The 23,765-nt window shown below is 41.6% G+C and overlaps 1 pseudogene across 1 annotated transcript in view; it reads right to left on the reverse strand.

The window, feature by feature from the left end:
* The window catches only part of LOC145412170 (phytanoyl-CoA dioxygenase, peroxisomal-like), a 138,041-nt pseudogene that overhangs the window by 108,486 nt on the left and 5,790 nt on the right, over positions 1-23,765 (reverse strand). The window contains exons 3-4 of the transcript XR_013899538.1: positions 19,390-19,558; positions 2,872-3,008 (exon numbers count right to left, since the gene is read on the reverse strand). The product of XR_013899538.1 is annotated as a phytanoyl-CoA dioxygenase, peroxisomal-like (transcript). The remainder of the gene's footprint in view (positions 1-2,871; positions 3,009-19,389; positions 19,559-23,765) is intronic.

A 23,765-nucleotide genomic window follows, 5' to 3' on the forward strand; every position in this document is an offset into this window, starting at 1 on the left:
GGTCAGTGACATAAAACTGTTACTGAATGAGGACAGGTTGCCAGGTCATGGAGGAAAAGGTTTAAAGGTGAACAGACTGAACCCTGTGGAACATCACCGGATAGTACTGTGAATCAGAAACTTTGGTTTTGGTTGAGTTCCTGAGCCTGTCCACCTGAGAGGAAGTTGGCTGGAGAGGATCTATAGGACTACATAATAGATAGATAGATAAATAGATAGATAGAGAGACAGATAGAAGCAGGAAGTCAAATGATGAGAAGGTGTTGTGTCTGCGAGAAGCGAGCAGCGCTAAACATGCTTACACGGAGGAAAGCTGACGACAGCGGCCAGTAAGGAGATGATGCAGTTAGCTGTCAGCAGTCCTCTCGTGAGAAAGGTCTGGTTGCCATGAGGAACATACGTGACACATCCTTACTACACCAGATTTTAGGAAAGAGAGTTTAGAAGGAGACAAGCGACCCTAGAGAGAGGTCGAGACGGAGATTAGCCTTAGAACAGAGAGAGAGAGAGAGATAGCGAGACAGGGAGGTAGCTACCCAGGACTTATACTATTATACCTGTTTAATATTTCCAAGACAAATAAAAATAGTCCCATACTATTCTTTACCTCTCCCGTCACTACATGACATCTGGTGGGGAAACTACTACAAGATATAAAAGCCGCTCGACCACAAGTCTAAAATATACTTCTCTACAAGTAACTACAAAGTCTTTATGACATTTGGTAGCAGCGAACGTATACGAACCTCGTCTACGAATCAACATTAAATTCCTACAAAATATCAAGATTGAAAAGAACCAACAATATCAGCTCCTGACAGTATTCTCTCCATCCTGCCCCCTCCGTCTCCCAGATCATTACGCTGATGCAGAGGTCAAGAGATCGCTTGACGCCTTGCAAGTAGCTTAACGACAAACCAGCAAATCTGCGGACATCGTCTCCGAATTAAAAGCAAATTTCTACAAAAGCAACCGAGACTACAAGATTAGCTTCAGTTCTACAAAGTCTACAGCCATCTACAATCAACTACAATTAACAACTCTACGTCGTCTGTATAATCTTCTACACGCACCTACAAGTAGCGGCAGTCTTCATCCCACAACGAGTAAATCACTAGAGAAAGGACCGAGAAAACTTCCACATAAAATAAAGGGAACAAACAAACGAAGAGTGAGACACGACTCACAACTCATCTTCACTCAAGTTACTCATCGCTACTCATTCACTCACCACAGCTACCAGTGTGGGAAGCCGACGTCACCATGTGCTGAGATGACATCACAACGCGAGTCTGCCATGCCAAGCAACGTGTGACTGACACCAGGCACTTCTCACCCACTACTCATTACTCATTATTCACATAGCTCCTACTCATATTCACTTATTTTCACAGTTATACAAGAATGCCAGTTAACCACCCTGAATGAAGTGTATATATTTTGTATATAGTATTAATTATATATAAAAAAAAAAATAATAATAATAATAATAATAATAACACAAAGAAGAATGACCCATATATGACAAACCAGTACCATTATCTTTGAATGAAATATTAATAACTCTTACAATAATCTTAATTTTAAACTATTTTTATTCTTGCATGTATGCATTTCACTATAATAACCCAAGTACATACTGTATTACAGTTAAATAATTTACTTTAATGCATTTATTCCAATATGTATTCAACTTATTTAAAATGTAATATTACTGAATAATCACTATTTACTATGAATAATATATGTATACAATATTCATACAATTATGTTACTTTACAATATTATGTATTTCACTTAATTAGCTTATAAGTTCATTATAATGTGTATGTAGTATGTATTAATATATTATAACTATTAAATGTCGATGGTACGCCATTTTCGCGCGGCCGAGCAAATATAGGACTACATAATAGATAGATAGATAAATAGATAGATAGAGAGACAGATAGAAGCAGGAAGTCAAATGATGAGAAGGTGTTGTGTCTGCGAGAAGCGAGCAGCGCTAAACATGCTTACACGGAGGAAAGCTGACGACAGCGGCCAGTAAGGAGATGATGCAGTTAGCTGTCAGCAGTCCTCTCGTGAGAAAGGTCTGGTTGCCATGAGGAACATACGTGACACATCCTTACTACACCAGATTTTAGGAAAGAGAGTTTAGAAGGAGACAAGCGACCCTAGAGAGAGGTCGAGACGGAGATTAGCCTTAGAACAGAGAGAGAGAGAGAGATAGCGAGACAGGGAGGTAGCTACCCAGGACTTATACTATTATACCTGTTTAATATTTCCAAGACAAATAAAAATAGTCCCATACTATTCTTTACCTCTCCCGTCACTACATGACATCTGGTGGGGAAACTACTACAAGATATAAAAGCCGCTCGACCACAAGTCTAAAATATACTTCTCTACAAGTAACTACAAAGTCTTTATGACAGATCCCCTTCCTGTGGTTGGACCAATATGGCCGGATAGGGACTCCAAAAAAAGAATCAGCCCACCCCAGATGGAGAAACTGTCTGGGTATGCAGAGATCCCTGGACTCTCCTCATTTCCCAAATGGAGAATGGTGGGCTACAATGTCGGAACAAAAGCCGCATTTCCAGAGACACACAAAGATTACAATGATATGCCAATGCTGTACAAGGTATACATTCTCATACTACATCACCACTTTTAAAGTATAATAACCCAAGGCTAGCCTAATATATACAGAACATTTCAAAATAGGCAACTGGTGTACACCCGTGGCTGATCATATGATCAAAAACCTTCATCCACCACTTTGGTATTCTTACCTGTATGCAGCACCTGATCATTACCCAGACATCCTAAAGAGGACAACGCTGATCAACAGGTGAAGAGACTAACCTAAAGGAGAAGTAGTGAAGATCCTGGTGGAGAGGGTGACGAGAAGTGCAAGTGCCTGGATCTGGAGGTTTGTTGATGAGCATGGTATGCATGGCCATGATGTTTGGTCCAGTGAAGCATTCAACATAATCAAGTATCTGTAATACATACAGTCTTATAATTTCTGTAATATTTCAACAAATAACTTTTGAAACACAATCCCCATACACACTCAGTAAATTAAGGGTTGATTATGGATCAAGTATCTGTAATTTCATTAAAAGGCCCAGATGGTAATTTCATTAAAACAAACATTATTGATCTTCCATAAGATCCACTAACGTGTCACAGGCCCATAGTTTTGTTGGGTAAGGAGGATGTCTAACATTTCCTCCTTACTTATTTGTTTTCCAGACTACAGTATTCAATATTATCCCCTGGTTTTCTTCTAATGCCTTTTCAACAATGACATAGATTGGATGAAAAATACACAAAAATACAGTAATGGGACAAAATCATAAATAAATCAGTAAGGAAGAGGTGTCAGTAGGCTTCCTAATTGTACTAGAATACCACCCATCAACAGTACTGTAAACCATTCAATATGGGTGGTGGGTATTTGGTGCTGAAATTGAGACATATGAAGGGGTGTGGTACAAAAGAGGACTGCTGGACCTCAGGGAACAGTCTCTCTCTCAATCACTCTCTCTTTCTTTCTCTCTCTCTCTAAGCATGTGGTTTTTTTCCAAGTGTCATCTATGTCTTGTCCACTCTTTAAAATGTGCCTTATACTACATTACTTGTTTCTCAGACTACAGGACCATCTGGGCCTTAACCCTGGAACACTAACATCGGGTTAATTTCCCCCAGTGTCTTATCTTTTCCGTGTTTACCGCATGATAAGGAAGGGTATGCAGCTGTCCTTCCACAAGTGCTCAGGTCATCCTAGCCTCTTGCCATGATAGGTAGTGCACCTTTTCTCTCTCCCATATTTCCCCTCGTATTTGAGGATTGAAGGGTAAGTTTACACAATGTTAGCAGTGCAGGATATATATATATATATATATATATATATATATATATATATATATATATATATATATATATATATATATATTTTTTCCATGACATTTTCAAGCCAGGGTAATTTGTAAGCGACATACCCAGCTTCAATCTCCAGGGTCCAATAATAATCTTGACCAAAGCTAATGTCCTTTGGGCAATACAGATTTGAAGGTAAAACAGTGGACCTTTTTTTTAAATTATTTTGGTAAAATCACATGTAACTTTATTTTTTGATACTGTTTGTTCTTTTTTGCATGTAAAGGAAGTGTGAGAGTTGTGTTTTCATACCATGTTTTCGGATTCAAAAAAAAGATTGAGTATAAGTATTTTTAATTAATTTACTAATATTGGGTAAAATTCTCCCATGGTTAGCAGTAACTTTTCAAAGCTGATGTTAGCATTCCAGGGTTAATGATACAAGAATCTTCCATGGAAATGTGTGGTGTCACTATTGCTTTGTGTGCCGTACTCATTATGACACTGGCAGGAAGATAAGGCTTGATAAGCTGGGTGTCTCCCAAATGCCCTTACAATGAAAGAAGCATGATCCTTGGTTACATAAATATAGTAGCTATAATTTTCACATTCCACACTCTTCCTTTGGAGACATCCTGGTAAAAGTGCCGAAGACTGAAGGCGGCAGATCTGTGTGCATCATTTCACTAACACTTTCAATTCTCTTGCATCCTGGTCTGGTCCTCTGTGTGGCACTACATGCCCACCTTATCATCAAACTTATTTCTAAGAATATCTGCTCCTTTAACTGGCCATGTTTAACTACCATACAGCATCATACAGTAACGACCCAGTATACAATCATCTGGTAAGTGATCAATCCCTATAGAGATTAATGAAAATTTGTAGTAACCAGTTTCAAGTTAATGAACAAGAAAATTGCTTACATGATTTTTGTTATGTCTGCATAAAATGATCCCACATGAATGTGCTGCCACCTGCGTAAGCCTACAGCCATACATATCAGCCAAGATGGCCAACCCGTGTGTATATACACAAATCCCTTTTCTAAGGCCTCTGCACAGGCATCCTCCTTCCCACCACCCCTTTGATGTTCCCATGTCACCTGCCCATTTGCTCACGTGTCTTGCTGCTACGATCTTGTTCCTAGTGTCCCCAAGTTACATAAGCTTCTTGCATGTGCAAAGCCATCAAAACACCACTGCTATCATAAAATAACAATAAGAGTGTGCAACAAACAGTGCACTGTGTAATATTACAGGGGCTGGGAGGGGGTTGGTGATAACCAATACCTTCTTCAGGCATAAAATGATCCACAGGTATACATGGCGAGTGATGAGAAGGGTGGGTGGTGAACTGAATGAAAGGAAGGCAATGATTGATTATGTGTGTGTGGATGAAAGGATGAGAAGATGTGTAATGGATGCAAGAGCATATAGAGGTTGGGGGAGTGGACTTTCTGACCACTACTTGGTGGTGGCCAGAATTAGGATACAAGTAAGATGGAGGAATAGAAGAAGGGAAAGACAAGAGGAAGGAGTAGTTGCAAGGAGAGTGGAAAGATTACAAGAGGATGAGAAAAAGGCAGAGTATAAGAGAGAAGTGGAGGAACGATTGGGGAAATATGAATTGGAGCAGATGGGGGACGTGGAAGGTGTGTGCAGGATACTTACAGAAGAAATATGTGCAGCATGTGATGTGGTGTGTAGGAGACAGAGGGGGGTGCAAGGAACAGCGTGGTGGACTGACGAGGTGAGACAGGCTGTGGCACAAAAGAAGAATGCATACAATGAATGGGTGAGAAATAGGGGCGTGGAAGAAGTTGAGAGGTGGAAGAGAGAGTTATATGTAGAAAGAAAAAGAGAGGTGAAAAGATTAGTAAGAGACAGTAAGAAGAGAGTGGATGAGGAATTTGGAAGGAATTTGAGTGTAAAGTGGAGGGACTGTAAGAAAATGTTCTGAAAAGAGGTGAAGAGAGTAAGACAGGGTGGAAGTGAGGTTAGCAGAGGAGTGAAAGATAAAAATGGGAGATTACTAGTGGAGAAGGGAGAAAAAGTGAGCAGATGGAGAGAACACTTTAAGGAATTGTTGAACATACAGGATGGAAGTAATGTGAGTATAAGTGGCTGGGGAATGGCTGGGAGAAGAAGGGAGGTGATAAGACAGGAAGAAATCAGTCAGATAGAAGTTGTGGAAGCATTGAAGAAAGTTAAATTGGGGAAAGCCCCAGGAATTGATGGAGTGTGTGGTGAAATGCTGAAGCATGGGGGAGAGATAGTAGTAGAATGGATGTGGAAGATGTGCAGATTGGCCTAGGAGGAAGGTAGAGTCCCGGAGGATTGGAAGTCAGGTATAATTATTCCTTTGTACAAAGGAAAAGGGGAAAAAGAAGTGTGTGGTAATCATAGGGGCATTTGTCTTCTTAGTATAATAGGAAAAGTGTATGGTAGGATACTTATTGACAGAGTCAGAGAAAAGACAGAGGAATTAGTTGGAGAAGAACAGGGAGGCTTTAGGAAGGGATGAGGGTGTGTAGATCAGATATTCATTCTTAGATCTTTAGTGGAAAAGTTTCTAGAGAAGGGAAAGAAGTTGTATGCGGCTTTCCTGGATTTGGAGAAAGCATATGACAGGGTGGATAGACAAGGATTGTGGAAAGTATGAAGAATATATGGAGTAGATGGAAAGTTGTTGAATGCTGTGAAGAGTATGTATGATGGTGCTAAGGCTGCAGTGCGTGTGGATGGCGAACTAAGTGAATTTTTCTCTTTGAAAGTTGGGTTGAAACAGGGATGTGTCATGTCTCCGTGGTTGTTCAATCTGTTCATGGATGGGGTAACAAAAGAGGTACAAGGTAGGGTTGTGGATGTTGGAGTGGCCCTGGTGAGAGAGGATAGTGTTTAGAAACTCCCTGTACTGTTGTTTGCAGATGATACTGTGTTGTTGAGTGAAGACGAAGGTGAGCTGCAAGGCTTGGTGGATGAGTTTGGGAGAGTGTGTAAGAAACGGAACTTAAAGGTGAACGTAGGGAAGAGTAAAGTGATGGTCTTTGAGAGAGGTGATGTCAGTGAATGTACAGCGAGGTTAGATGCTGAAGAATTGGAAAATGTGAGTATGTTTAAGTACTTGGGTAGTATGATGAGTAAGGATGGAGGTTTGGAGGGTGAAGTGCTTGAAAGGGTACAGCAGGGAAGAAAGGTTGCTGGTTCTTTGAAAAAAGTGATAAGAAACAGGGAAGTGAGCATGGAAGTGAAAAAGTTACTACATGACAGTATTGTGATACCAACTCTAACGTATGGAAGTGAAGCTTGGACATTGTTGGAAGGACACAAGTCAAGAGTGAGAGCAGTGGAAATGAGTTATTTAAGAGAAGCCTGTGGAGTCACATGGAGAGACAGGCTGACGAATGAGGATATAAAGGAGCGTTGTGGTGTGGATGTGGATGTGATAGGAAGTGTTATGAGGAACACACTGAGGTGGTTTGGTCATGTGGAGAGGATGGAGGGTGAAAGACGAAGAGAGTGTATGTGACTGAGGTGGAGGGAGGAAGAGGGAGGGGGAGGCCGAGGATGAGATGGAGGGATGGGGTGGAGAGGTATATGAGAGAGGGGGTGTGTGAGTTGGGAGCAGGGAAGTGAAATGGCGGGGGACAGGACGACGTGGAGGCGATTTGTTTGTGGCCACCCCAAATGGGATTGAGGCGTCTGGCAATAGACAGATAGATAGATAGATCCCTATCTTCTAGTGCCTTTCCTTAAGTCGGCAGATGCAGTCATGGAATGGCAGATCTTCCTCAACATGGACTCCTCTCTTCATAAGGACTCTTTTAGAATAAACACAGGTAGGTCCCACTCCCCTCCATCTTCCTTTACCTCAGCGGCCTACTTTGAGGACCTTTCCACGTACCAAACTTGATCATTCAGTGGACGGTGTGATGTTCTGATGATGGAGCTCTAGGCATCCTCCAGACTTTGAGTATGTGTGGACCTTCCTCCATCCCCAACTGGTGGTTTTATATACCAACTCGCAGTCCTCACTCACCCTCCTTCTCTCAGTTCGTCCTGTAACTCTTGTCAGGATTGGCCATGCTATTATGAAGCATCCCTTTCTCCTTCCTACTCCTCTATGGCACTTCTGCCTTCAATGGATTCCTTCGCATGTAGGCATCTGAGGCAATGAAATCGCAGACACAGCAGCAAAGTGGGTGCTGACCTCCAATACACTGGCACCCGATATATGTGGCACCAGATACTGCCGCATCCCCTAACCTTGCACACAATGCCTGCATGTCGCACTAGAATGCAGACCTTGCGACTAATCTCCCTATTTCCCACCTGGTGCGTTTTTGCTCCGACTCCTCTGCACACCCTTGGGCTTGCCATTCCTGTTGGGACACTGGCGTAGCCATCACCAGGTTACAGTTGGGCCACACAGGCCTCATAAGTCATCCATACCATTTGGGCATGACAGAGCACCCTTGGTGCCAATGGTGTCCTTGGGTTGAAAAGATCATAGAACATTTCCTGTTATGGTACCCTAGGTTTCACTCCCTTCACACACTTTTGAGAGATCATCTGGCATCTCTGGACGTTTTCAACTTGTCTCTCCACATCCTCTGGGGAGGAGGCAATAGGAACCCTCAGTTACGACAATGACTCATGTGGTACACATCTGACTTTATCTGAAAATCTAGGAAGCTCTCCTGCATGTAACTTCAGGCCCTAATCAATCTGCATCAGAAAGGCACTGGGCCACAGTCTTGGCTGCATCCCTTAAACAAACAAAAAGTAAAATAGGAGGAGATGACTTTGTGTGAAATAATGAAACTAGAAACTTGGAAAACATGTCAAGTAAGGGTGCTAACACCATCGGTAAGAATGGTGCTACTGAGGGTGCCAAGGGCATGCCAAAAAGGGTAAGGCATGGCCTTTCCTTGCTGTTAAACTGGACACTGTTAAGCATCATAAGGATGGGCATGGGGCAAACAAAATTGCAAAAGCCCTTAAGCTGCCTTAGTCTACAGTTTCTGCCATAATAAAAAAAAAAAATAGGCTGTCCTAACTGTAGCACAAAACATGCCCATCCTGACCGCTATGCATCTAACAAAGCCCACAGAGCATCTCCTTGTGCCATAGGTTAATGAACTTAAGCTGAGTGAGGCAGCCCCTGAAGTTTACCTTCATCTCCACAAAGACGCTTGATCTCTGGAAGGATCTCTGTTTACTTATATTTACAAACATTATTTTCATTATATACATTATTTACACACACACACACACACACGAGCAGCCGGAGAGAGAGGTCGTCCCAGGCATCGCTCCTAACCTTGAGTAGTTTCAGGAATTTTGTCTGTCCTGTCTCCTAGGGTCTTTCTTTAAATTTAAAATAATGAAAGTTGGTAGACTACCAAAAATGTAAAGATTTGTTGGCAATAGTATACATGAATGTTTGTGGCTTATTCGGTAACAGCTGTTTAGGTATTTTACCGGTACGTTAAAGATGGCCGAAAATGTAAACAATGAGGGAATGGAATTTCAAGGATTTGATGCTAATACTAATGTCATGGACCTGGTGAAAACATTAATTATGAGGATTAGTGAACTCGAAAAAAAAAGTAGAGAACCTAGTGATAAAGGATGTGTCAGGAAATACGGAAACCACCATACAGAGTCTAATCCAGTCCAACGAAACAGCCAATGAAGAGATTAAGAATTTGAAGAGGGAGAATGTTGAACTGAGGAGGAAACTTGAAGAGAGTACTAATAAAACGGAGAAGGTGAGTAATGTACTAGAAGAACACAAGGCAAAGTGGGCACACGTAGAAGAAGAACAGAAAGAAGTGGTCAGCTTAAGAGAGATCATCCAGGAAGAAAGGGAAATGAACAAGAAAGAAATGGAAGAAAATGTAGTGAAAATACTGAAGAAAAAAGAGAAAATAGTGAGAGAAACTGTAGAAAGGAGCAGATGTGTGGTAGTATTTGGAAACAGGGAAGAGGAAGAAAAGGTTAGGTTCGCAAGACTCGAGAAAGACACAAACATGGTGAGAGGAATATTAGGCAAGATTGACCCCGAAGGAGACAAGTGGGTAAAAGAAATTGAGGAAGTAAGGAGGATAGGGCCTTATAAGAAAGGGGAAACAAGACCAATGAGAGTCAAGTTTACATCAGAAAGTGTAATAAATGAGATACTTAAAGTGACCTGGAAATTAAGCAAAGAGGCGGGGATGGAAAATATTATAATAAGAAAAGATCTGAATGAAGAAGAAAGAGAAGTTTTAAAATCATTAAAGGAAGAAGTAAAGGAAAAAAATGATAAGAGGACAGAGGAAGAACGTAATACTTTTTTTGGAGAGTATTGGATATGAAAGTAAGGAAATGGTATTTAAGGAAATAGATGTGAAGGAAACTAGGGTGGATGGTTGTGAAAGATCAGAAGTTGAGGAAGTGGTACGGACAGAGAGTAGGAGAGAAGAGGGTATTAATAATGTCAAAAATAATTTGAAGGTGATATATACTAATGTTGATGGTTTCATATCGACATGGATCGAAATTAATGATTTCTTGAGAGAACATGAACCTGATGTCATGTGCCTTGTAGAGACCAAATTAAGAGAAGATATTGATGTTCATTTGGGAGATGGTAAATACAAACTGTGGAGAAAAGACAGGAAAGAAAAAAAGGGAGGAGGAGTGATGATAGCAGTGAAGAACAACATAAATGTAGATACTGTGGAAATGGGAGAAGGCAGGGCTGAAGTGATATATATGAAATTAGAAACTGGAGAGAATGTTAAGAGAGATATGGCGGTAGTGTATGTTCCCCCAAAGACGAGAGCATGGAAGGATGACGAATACCATGAGATGTTGTCAGATATGGCTAGCTACTTGCAAAAAATAATTGAGAAAAGCAATAATATAATTTTGGTGGGTGACTAATTGTAAAGAGGTGAACTGGGAGGAATGGTACTCGGGAGGCGGCGAGGATTCGTGGGGTACTATGTTATTAAATATAATAATGAATAATGTGATGACGCAGTGGGTCAAAGAAGAGACACGGTTTCGAGGTGAGGACACACCAGCAAGGTTAGATTTACTGTTCACCAAAGAACCCGATGTAATAGAATCATTGGAATATCTCTGTCCTCTGGGAAAAAGTGATCACGTGGTCATTGAGTTCCAGATGTTAATAGGAAACGTCGAGCCAAGAGACGAGCTTCATAGACAGGGAAGATACAACTTTGGCAAAGCAAATTTTACAGGATTGAGAAACTTTTTTGAAAATGCGGATTGGAGAAAATTCAGAGAAACAAGAGAGATACAGAGGAAGTGGGATATCTTTCTAGACCTCTATAATTTGGGAGTGGAAAAATTTGTACCAAGAGTAAGAGGGAAAGAAAACAGGAAAAAGGAGTGGTTTAATAGAAGGTGTATGATGGCCAAAAAAGAGAGAGATAAGGCGTGGAACAATTGGAGAAAGAGAGGTAACGAAAGAACAAAGGAAGAATATAAAAGAACAAGAAACGAATACACAAGAATACGTAGGGAAGAAGAAGAAAGGAATTTTGAAAAAGGTATAATTGACAAATGCAAGGATGAACCCAAACTGTTTTATAGATTTGTTAATGGCAGACTGAAAGAAAAGGAAGGAATCACCAAGCTGAAAGTAGATGGAGAGGTCTTTAAGGATGCGGCAATGCAAGCAGATATAATGAACAAACGTTTCCAGTCAGTTTTCACTAAAGAAAAGGAGCTTGTGGAAGGGGAGGGAGTGATTAGAAATGTTCCGGTGATGAAAGATATAAAAGTGGAGGTGCAGGAAGTGTATAAATTACTGGAAACTCAAGATGTAAGGAAAGCCCCAGGACCTGATGGAATTTCTAATTCGGTACTGAAGGAATGCAGAGAACAACTGGCGGATAAAATTCACAGCTTAATTGTATGCTCACTGGAAGAGGGGAAAGTGCCAAAAGAATGGAAGAGGGCAAATGTGGTACCAATTTACAAGGGAGGAAACAGGGAAGAACCCCTGAATTATAGACCAGTGTCTCTAACCAGCATGGTCGCAAAATTGTGTGAGAGAATCCTGAAAGACAGATGGATAAAATATCTGGAAGAGATGAATATTTTGGCTGAATGTCAGTTTGGATTCAGAAGTGGAAGGTCATGTGTTTCAAACTTGTTGAGCTTTTACTCAAGAGCGATTGATGTGGTACAGGAGAGAGATGGTTGGGTGGATTGTGTGTACTTAGACTTAGAGAAGGCCTTTGACAAGGTACCTCATAAGAGACTAATGTGGAAACTAGAATATCTAGGAGGACTGAAGGGGAAACTTCTGGAATGGATGAGAGACTTTTTGAGAGACAGACAAATGAGGACAGTAATAAAGGAAAAGATGTCTGGATGGAGGGAAGTAACAAGTGGAGTCCCTCAAGGCTCAGTGTTGGCCCCAGTAATGTTCCTGATTTACGTAAATGATATGGTAGATGGAGTGAACAGTTATGCGAGTCTGTTTGCTGATGATGTAAAGATCTTGAGGAAGATAGAGGTTGAGGAGGATTGTAAAATACTGCAGGAGGATTTGGATAGGATACACAATTGGAGCCGGACGTGGGAAATGAAATTTAATGTAAAGAAATGTAAAATATTGGAAATGGGTAAAAGTACCAGGAGACCATCACTGAATTATTTTTTGGGTAATGAATTAATTACAAAAAGGAGAGAAGAGAAAGATTTGGGAGTGCTGGTCCAAGATAGTTTGTCACCAGAAAAGCACATTAACAAGATAGTTGGAGAGACTTATAAGCTCTTGACTAACATAAGAGTAGCATTTCATTATATGGATGAGGAAATGATGAAAAAATTGATAGTGGCCATGATCCGCCCCAGGTTAGAATATGCAGCGGTAGTGTGGTCCCCACACAAAAAGAAAGATATAAACAAGATTGAGAGAATACAAAGAACAGCAACCAAGATGGTCCCCAGTCTGACAGACCTGTCATACAGAGAGAGGCTGGAAAAACTGGATTTGCCTTCGTTAGAGGAAAGGAGAAAGAAGGGAGACATGATTGCGGTGTTCAGGACCATGGTGGGAGTAGATAAAATTGACAAAGAAGATCTGTTTGTATGGGATAAGAGAGCAACAAGAGGACATGGAATGAAATTGAAAAAGTCAAGCTGCTTGAAGGATATCAAGAAATATAGCTTTCCTTACAGAAGTATAGACTTATGGAATAGCCTGGACAAAGAGATCGTCCAGTCTAAAAACTTAAACGAGTTTAAAGTTAAATTCGACTTATTGAGAAACAGCGACGGAAACCCACGAGCATAGTACATTCCGTGTATATCACAATTAGGTATATTCTTAAATATTTGAAACGACTTAGACAAAGAGGTGGTGCATGAGAAAAACATTCATGTGTGTAAAGGTAGACTTGATAAATGTGGATATGGAGACAGGACAACACGAGCATTGCTCAATTCCTGTATACTACAAATAGGTAAATACAAATAGGTAAATACACACACACACACACACACACATACTTTCCCTGTTCTTCTGTTCAATAATTTTCTAATGTATGGTACTCTGTGATGAAGGGTTCCATACACAGGCCGACATTGCTGTCTTTGCACTCATATCTTGTCTTTTTTCTTCTTCTAAGGCTGTCTTGTGGTGGTGGAAACACTTTACTGTACATTGCTGGACAGTTTTATTTGGTTTCTGTACTAGGTATACAAGGGCGGACTCAAATACTTTTGCGCAAATGTGAACAAAACTGTGTCCTTATATATACGGACTCAGCTGATCGAGTTGAGCAGAAAATGTCACAATGGTTTGGGCATATGGAGAGAATAGATGAAGAGTGATTGGTGAAAAAGATAACTGGATCAGATGTGAGAGGTATAAGGCTGAGAGGAAGACCACAAAGAGGATGGATGGACAGCGTGAAGAGAGCGTTAAATGCGAGAGGGATGTCTGTTGAGCAAGGAAGAGTGGCTGCGTGTGACAGGAATGACTGGAGAGAAATTGCAAATGCATAAATGGTGATGTGGCCCTGAGGAGATATTCTCCCACATTAGGTCTGATCAGCTGATCAGGTCAGGTGTAGGTAAGGGGATGGGTCCATTATAATGTGGCAGGGGCAAACCAGCTCTGTTGTCAGGCCTTACTGCGGATGTCACTGATTGCACTGCGCAGTTGACCCTCATGCGGTGTGGTGTGGTAAGGATCTGTTCCTTCTCCCCTTGGAGCTAAGATACGAATAAATGTGTGTGTGGGGATGAATATACAGGGAGTATGTCGTCCTGTCTCGGCTACCTCCCTTTCTTTGGGGGGAAGAGCCTAGGTATACAGATAGACAGACAGGTTTGTCTGCATATATACAGACTTGGCATTTTGTGCCAGTGTAGGTTTGTTTGTACATATACGGACACAACACGGAACGGGTTAAGCCAAAACCCTTGCTCACCTAATGTTGGAAGAATCCCCGGGTACTGGCAGGGTAAGTTAAGGGGGTTACTTGGAAAAATAACCCCAGGGCTTGGCTGACCAAATTGCTCTGTTGATCCTACATTGCAGGTTACTATACCTGTCCCTCCTGCCCATGTGATACACTAGCCAGAACAATCCGGCAAACTGCTTTCTCCTCCTCATGGACAATACCCCAAGCCACCTTAACAGCACAGAGGACTGGGTCGACAACATCAAGGTTGTGTATCCACCCCCCAACACAACATCATTCCTCCAGTCCACAGAACAGGGGGTGTTGCCACTTTCATGGCCCACTTCCTCTACTGCAATATGGAACAAATGGTGGGGGCAAGCAACTTCGGGGAGAATGATGCAGTACACCTCTTTTGGAGGAAAAAATTTAACATCAATACTTCACAGTTCATTACACTCAAACACCCATTCACAAAGTTTAATATCTCTGACTCTCAACTCAGTACAGCCATCTCCATAAATCAAGACTTATCTAAGATCACTGAATGGGGACAAAATAACCTTGTCTCATTTAATGTTAGTAAAACCAAATATGTACAGTTTAATAATAGACAGATGTTTCCAGATTTGTATATTACCTTCAATGCTACTAATATTCTCATCTCCAAAAGTACTGATATTCTCAGTGTTTCACTTAATAATCCCCTCAACTGAACCTCTCATATCAGATCACTTGCTAAAACTGCCTCAAAGAAACTTGGATTATTGTACAAAGTCCGTAATTTCTTCACTGAGGAGCAATTAGCTAAAATTTATAAGAGTAACGTATGTTCTCAGACTGAATATTGCTCACCCTTGTGGAATGGATGTGGAGAAGTTGCATTAAAGCAACTAGACAAATTTCAGAACAAAGCTGTTGGAATTATTAATAACCCTGCTATTACAAATAAACTACCCTCCCTACAAGTAAAAAGGAATGTTGTTTCCCATGAATTAGCTTACAGATACTTTATGGCAAATGCTCAGACTATGTTGCATCCATTGTGCCACCTTTCCATGCCTTCCCTCATGCTACATGGGCATCTGGTAGCACTAATGACTGGATTGTCACACAGCAATACTGCAGAACTTCTGCCTATCAGAATTATTTTATTCCCCCAACTGCACCTCTCTGGAAGTCGCTTCCCCAAAGCTGTTTCCCCCCAAACTTCAACCCACAGCTGTTCAAGTCCAAATGTTAAGGATTTTTTATGAAAGGAGGATGCCAGTAATCTGGCATATGGATTATTTTTTATTCATTATTTTTTCCTTCCTCTGTCCTATTATTTAAAAAGAAGAAGAAGAAAAAAGGCCGTTGATAACATCATGACAACGTGGAAAGAAGTTCAGGAAAGCATGCTCAATGCCAACTGGAGGAACGAGTGACCGGAGTGCATCCACTCCTTCACGGGGTTCCTGGCATCCGTCATGAAATCATTGACCTATCCCATGAGGAGGCTGATATCCAAGAGGTTCTGGGGAGCCACAACAAGAAGCTATCCATTGAGAAGCTCGCTAAGCTAAAGTAAAAGGTGGTGGAGGCACAGGAGGGTGGTAAGGATGGTGGGGAGGAGGACAAGCCAGTGCATGTCCTGGACATCAGGACACTTAAGGAGTTCCTGGCTAAGACCAACAACGCCAATGCCTACAATCAGGATATGGATCCGAACCTAGTGAGCAGTGTCACAGCGATGTACTGCGTTGAGCAACACTTAAAGCAGTACAGGGAGTTCTTGACAACTAAGAAAATGGCAGCATGGCAGACCACCATTTCTCCTTCTTCCCCCTTTTGACAAGCACCAGCACCGAGATAGACCCAAGGCCATCAGCGAGTGTGGTGCAAATGCTATGCCGTGTCTAATCTGCTTCCTTGCCTTCATCTCTGCCTGGCTCACCCCTATACTCCCTTTGCCTCAGGGTACATATAATTTCTTGCCTTGCCGCATCGTTTTCCCACTGCCTCACCACGTCGCTCTTCTACTTTACCATAATGCTCTCCCACCACCTCAATGCATCACTCTCCCATTGCTTCACCACACCATTCTCTCACTGCTTCACCATGTCATTCTGCTGTTGCCTCACCGCATCACTCCCCACCTGCCACGCCACTACAATCTCCCTTGGTGTCACCGCATCACTCTACCCACCACTCATCACCTCCTCCTGACAGCCAAAAGTGATCACCCATGCCCTCCAGCAGTCCCCCAGCCTTGGGGAGAACCTATGGTGATGTTTCAGACTGGCCTACAATGTACTTCAGGTGGGTGGCATTTTTTTTTTTCTTTTTTCTTTTTTTAGGTTACGTGGCCCTTGACCCCCAACATATCGCCATTGAACCCATGTTAAATCAAAACTGATTTACAGTACCATCAATTGATATGCGATCGGTTCTTACTTGACATAACCCCATTGTACTGTACTGTGCACACACAAACTGTAAAGTTTTCCTTTCATATTTTGAGAATATTCCTTGTTATCAGGGTAACAGGTCTTTAACCAGAGGCGTCCTGTCGACGTATGGGTACGTTGCAACATTTTGCATTTGCCAGTCCCGTCGACGTACTGATACGTCGCGCAATTGCAAGGTTCATAATTTGCACAATTTTTTATTTTCGCGTGTGATTTTTCATACATATACACGGAACACCTTCCTCTATTCCTCTACAAGATGCCAGGCAGGGACAATGCCTTACACCGCATAACCTTCCCCTCCCCCGGACGCCATTGTCTCAGCAATTCACCTGTTACCAGTGACCTGGCCAATAAAGACATTCAGGGCCAGAGTGATTCCCCAATCGATGACAATGTGGAGGACAAAGTTTACATAGCATTAGAGGAAGAAACAGTCAGAAATGATGATCAGGTAATGTGGCAAAAAGAAGGTCAGGTATGGTGATGAGTTAGTGAGTGAAACAAAGCTTATAATGCCTATATTACTGTTTGAAAACCAATATACTGTACTCTCATACTACATATACATTCGTACCAAGTAAATAAATAAATACTGTTTATGAGTGGTGTGAAATAGTTACCCTCCCATAGAACTCATTTTCTTCGGTGCCAGCCTGTTAGAAAACCCAGTCAGGTAAGGAGGTACTGCTACCTGGATCGAGTATTCTAAACCTTAGGTGAGCGATTTCTCTATGAAATTTCGATGTTTCTCACCAAAACTGGAGATTTTAGCCAAAAAAAATTTTTTCGAAAATACCTCGGGATTGGGGGGTGTCAGAGGTGTGAAATAGCTCGGGATGTGACAGGTTAAACTTCCAACCACTTGTGACACATGCAACTGAGCTATTTTCTCAGCCACCTCCTGTGTTAATCATATCCTCTAGGTAGTCAGACTCTACAAAACACTTATGAGACACAATTCTTATGTCAATATTCTCCAGCCCTGGCTGCACCACATGAACTTTCCCTTACATATGGCACACTTGTAATTACATGCTGTTACATCTCTTTTGTACCAGTCCTGGCTGCACCACATGAACTTCCCTTACATATGGCACACTTGTAATTACTTTTTACCTTCCAGGCTAGCTATCATGCTGTTACATCTCTTATGTACTGTACCCGTCCTCTACAAACACCAAATGTGGCACTCAGAACCAGAATATACATTCAGCCATAGGTCCCAAAGCCAATTTTTTCCGACCATCTCATTGCCTTATACAACAATTTAGACCCACTAAATACATACATACTGTTATGGTAAGCTTCAAAAACACACACAGGCTAGAAGAAAGTGAAGAAAAGGGCACAATAAAGAAACACACACCACTGAGACCTGAAATGGACTCAAGATGGGCTAAGAGGTTCCAAGGCTGGGGGGTACAGAGTTAGTGGTCTATAACACCTGGGATCAACTCTTTGCTCAGGGCCTCATCTTTGGATCCCTCAAAGCCATCAGAGACTACATACAATGCACCATCATTGTCAGAAGAAACCAACTCAGAATGCGTGATAACAATGTTTTTAAGCTGAAGAATGCCCTATAACGGATGAAGCACAGTTTTTTATCTTGCAGCAATAATGAATCTCCTGTAACCAAGGGATCATTGTATAGATGAATCATACATACAGCAGCGACAGTGAAGAGGTTTAAAGGAAAGAAAAAAGGGAAAACTCACCATGATAAACCCTAACTTGGCGACTAAAAATTTGGTGATCTCAACTGGACCACAAATCTCTTCCTAAGGGCACATCTTACAGCACAAGGGTAAAGCAGGCATACCAGTAACAGAGTGACAGCAAAAAAATGTTACATAATATTTAAAAAAAAAAAAAAAAAAGTTTCAGCCCTCAAAGATGGTGTATAAACAGCAAGCCACTCAACTGACATGCATATCTACTCATGCAGCATTCTTGGTACCACTTTTTATGTCCATGCACTTGGGATCCATCCACACAGAGCCCATCCATTTGAAGGGGTCACTGTAATATACTGTACTTAAGATAACTCTAAAATCCAGCTTCCTCAGAAAATACATCAAACATTAGTCTGAGCTGACAAGATGCTACTGTACAGCATGTTTATATCGTATGGTAAATGTAGTGCTGTTCTCAGGTGACTACCCTTTCCTCTCTTCTTTCATTCCTTCCTCTTCTATCTTTCTTTCCTTTATTCTTTCCTCTTCCTTCTGTACATGAGTGACTCTACGCTGAGCAACATGCCAAATGGTTTCTTGTACACCAGGAAGCCATTTACAGTGCTGGGTGATAACTACATGTATATAACCAGATTATGGCACCTGGTGGTTTAGTAGACAAATAAGGCGCTCAAGTCAGATTGAGCCAGTGCAGGTTTATATCCAAGGGATGGTTGGGGTTTATTGCTCACGTAATGCCACTCAGGGATGAGTGAGGCTTGTCACTTACATCTTAAATGCCAGGACCAACTTGCCTAGCCCCTGGCTCCTACATTCCTGATTGGGCAACACAGGATTAGATGATAAATGAATGAATGAAAAGGAATCATATCCTTTACAATATTAAGGAGGAACTGCATGACTATACCTGAGGCAACTGGCAGTGCTCTGAAAGGACCTCATCCCAAACAAAGTCCTGGATTTTGTTGACAACACGCTCTGCTGACACTCCCTCTAAATCCTTCAGAGCCACATCCTTCATTTTGGTCATCCCACCCTTGCTGACCCGACCTTCTACCAGGTCCAGAAACCTGATCCTGAAATCATGGAAACACTGATTAGGTCTAGTTTCAAAACAAATTACAGAGACTGCATTATCATCATCATCATCATGTACATCATAATCCTGACTATTTTTGCCATTTAAAGAGGCATGCTAAACCTGACATCAGCTTCTACATACATAATTCCTTCAACCAACTAAATTCTCAATCAATTCCCTTGCCTCATCAACTTTCATATGTTTTCTCATATGTTTACTGCATTTATGACACCTATCCACCTTATTCTTGGCCTACCATGCCTCCTTTCACCTCTAGATTCATTTAAATATGCCAGTTTCACCCCCCTAACTGCATTTAATCTTTCTGTGAAAAATGGTATTGTGGCTGATGTTTGTGACATCCTTGCAGAAATGATCAAGCCATGAGCTGCGGATTACTTGCTGTCACAGAAGCCATTTGATGGACTGTTATCCTTGATCCTGACAGAACAAGGGGTTTGATCATCCCTGTCTGGAAAGGGAAAAAGAGACTAGTATGACTGCAGTAACAACCATGGTGTTACAGTGCTCAGTGTACCAGACAAGGTTCTTGCTTGTGTGCTCTTTCCGAGTACATTTGCTAAAGTTTCAAAGGCCTGTGCAATCCAAAATTACATTCAGAAAGTCTACAAGTGACCAGGTGTGAACGCTTCGGCTTCTCATGGAATGCAGCTGTGAATTATGGCAGGGACTGCTAGCAACCTGTTGATATCAAGATGACATTTGACTCAGTAAACTGGGAGGCACTGTCGGAACTCATGCAACTCCGTAGGATTATCCTGCTCATAACTGGGATGAATTTAGATACTGAGAATGCTGTCTAGAGTGGAAGGGGAACATCTTATTTCTTTCCAGTAAGTTCTGGAGGAAGACAGGGATGTGTCCTTTTCCCTTTCACTTAATAACATGTGCATGAATTGGATATAGGGTTGGGTTGTGGGCTGGAGTCACTGTGGTGTATTAAGTGGCACTCTAAGGTTACTGACCTTGACTTTGCTGAAGATTAGTTATTTTGAGTCACTAGAGCTATTCCTGAGTGCTCATGAGGCAATTCACGAGGAGACAAAGGCAACAGGACTAAAGGTCTCCTGGGAAAAAACCTAGGTCCAGGTATTCAGTGGCTTGCTGGATGAAGCGGTACAGTCTATTCAGGCATCTGGTGACATCAAAGAGGTTTTGGAGAGATTTACTTTCCTTGTAGTATTGTTCCTGTCTCCATGTAGACCCAATGTCAACAGGTAAATAGCTGTTTCTGCAGAGCCAACCTACAGGTAAAGTACAAACCCATGTAGGGATCCAGCACTTCCTTGTGATAGCCAGCACCTCATCACGGTCGGACCAGGGTCTTTTCCCATGGTGAGGAACAGGGGAACACGAGGAGGTTTGGGTCCTCAGTGGATGCCAGTTACTCCAAAAGGGGTGCACCGTGCCACTATGTGTGGGTTCCTTGTCAAGGCCTCAGTGGTAGACTTATCTGCCTCTTGGTAATGTGATCCTTAACAACAGTAGGTTACATGATAAGATCTTCCACTGCACAGGTCTGGCCTACAGTGTTATGAACTCATTTGACCTGAGTATTTAATGTAGTCCATATTTTTGTAGCATGAAAATCCCTATCTTCCAGGTGCTGTTGCTGCCTGTCCTTATGGCTGTGAAGCATGGATACAAAACAGTGCCTTGGAATGGTGAATTGACTTCTTTGGTACTAGGTGCCTTCACAGGATCAAAGGGTGCTTAAAAAGTGACTGCCTACTTTGAGACTGAATCAAGGTCTGTTACCTGCAAAATGTATGGATACCCACTCCTGCTATGTGGGTGTGTGGCACATTTCCTTGAGGCTGTTCCTGTTCAGTGTAGAAGCCAATCCAAAAGCCAACTCAGGGGGGACCAAGAGGGAACCCACAAAACTCATACCTGGAGCAAGTTGATCATTCCTGTCAGGAGACACTTGGAAGGGGAGGAGCCACTGCCTGGAGCCTTGCACAAGGGGATCCCAGTGGATGGGGTCGGAGGGTTAGTGAGGCTATGTGCCTGGCAGCATTTGCCTCAAGAGAGTGAATGAGTATGGTTTTATCATCTATCCACCTTATTCTTGGTCTACTGTGCCTCTTCCCACTTTTACTCATTCACATATACCTATTTCACCACCCAAACTATGGTACATTCACTATCTCCTTATAATCACATTATCTAAGCATACTTTTCAATTCCATTATTAATATGCCTCCTACTGCACATCTGTCATGGATCAGTTTCTTATATTACCTACTCTACTCACTCCACACATACTTCTCAACATTCCCATTTCTACTGCAGAACTTTTATTCTAGACTTATCAAAGTTAAGCCATACTCATTTCACACCTATTAACTGTATTATTGCAGCTACTAACACACCGTCAAGCAATCTAGCAGTCTCCTTGTTCTGACCCCTGTTTTGTATCATGGTCTTCATAGCCCTAACTCCCTTTCTTGCCTATGCTCCTCTGTTTTTGTACTTTTGTTGCATATTTACCAGTAGGCCTACATAGTTTTTCTACAGTGTATACTGCATTAAGGTATTATAACTAAATCAACAAAACAAGTTCACCTCTGGTAACAAGAACGTTATCCTAAGTCACCTTCGGGGCCGTTCAGCCAGACTGCCTAGGGAACAACTACAGTATTACTAAGTCATCTTACACTATTAGCTATATTTATTGTATTCTCTACTTTTTTTTTTTTTTTTATCATTCATCATCTAATCCTACGTTGCCCCATATGGAGTATAGAAGCCCGGGGCTAGGCAAGTTGGTCCTGACATTTAAGATAAGAGTGACCAGCCTCACTCATCCCTGAGTGGCATTATGTGAGAAATAAACCCCAACCATCCCTTGGATATAAACCTTCACCAGCTCAATCCAACTGGAGTGCCATAATTACCCACTACACCACCAGGCGCCAAAATTTGGTTATATGGTTACCACCCAGCGTAGTAAATGGTTTCCTGGTGTACAACCATTTGGCTTGTCACTCAGTGTAGGGTCACCTACAGGCAGAAGGAGGAGGAAAGAATGAAGGAAAGAAAGACAGAAGAGGAAGTGCAAAGTCACCCGCAGGCAGAAGGATCAGGAAATAGTGAAGGAAAGACATCTTAAATGTCAGGACCAAATTGCCTAGCCCCAGGCTCCTATGCTCCTCATGGGACAATGTAGGATTGGATGATGGATGGATGGAAGACAGAAGAGGATGGAAGAAAACAAAGATGGAGGTGAGGAATGGACAAACACCCGAGAGCAGCACTACATCGAGTGAGTGGATTTTCTACTTCTATGGCATATTTACCAGTACCTGATTTTTCTACAATTATACTGCACTAAGGTATTTTAACTTAATCACCAAAACAAGTTCCACTCTACTGACCATAATCATACTTAGTCACCTTATACTATTATCTACATTTACTTTCAAACAGTTCCATTAAAAAACACTCACAAAACTGAACCAATCTGCAAAGATCTTGTTTTCTATTAGCATGCAATACTGCATCATCTACATACATCAGATCTGAGATAATCCACCCTTCATCATTAATTACCACCCCCACCCCACTTGACACAAATCAAGTTTTAACCTCTGCAATAACTCCATTTCTTTACTGTACAGTACATATACTAAATAACCATCAGAACAATACACATCCTTTTCTCACATCAACAGTACTGACATCCACCTACTTTTACACATGCTTCATTAACCTCTTTAAAACACTTCACAGCATTTAACGGATTTCCATGAACACCATACAAACAAACATCTCCCCAAAACCTTCTCTATTTACCTTTCCATATGCTTTTTCCAGATTTATGAATGACATACATTTCTTCTAAAATGTTTTCTCCACTCTTACTGCAAATACCTGATCCACACATACACAGGTACCACTCACAAAAAAAAAAAATCACCTTGGTCATTACTCACTAGACATTTCCATATATATTGGTTATCTCCGGTAACCCAGTTACATGAGTCTGGTAGGTTGGCATGCAGCAAAAAAAATACACTTTATCTGCAGAGGAAAAGTACTATAAAGAACTAAATGGTTTCTGGCCTCTTGGGCAAAGTCACCAATTTTCTCTATACTTCTATCAAACAGTACACTGAACATCTTGCCAAACACAGAATGTTATAACAGTGTACACACACACACACACACACACACAC

The sequence above is a fragment of the Coenobita brevimanus genome, chromosome 92, assembly GCF_032717465.1.
Source record: "Coenobita brevimanus isolate Jiangsu-jjx chromosome 92, ASM3271746v2, whole genome shotgun sequence".
Classification (NCBI taxonomy): domain Eukaryota; kingdom Metazoa; phylum Arthropoda; class Malacostraca; order Decapoda; family Coenobitidae; genus Coenobita; species Coenobita brevimanus.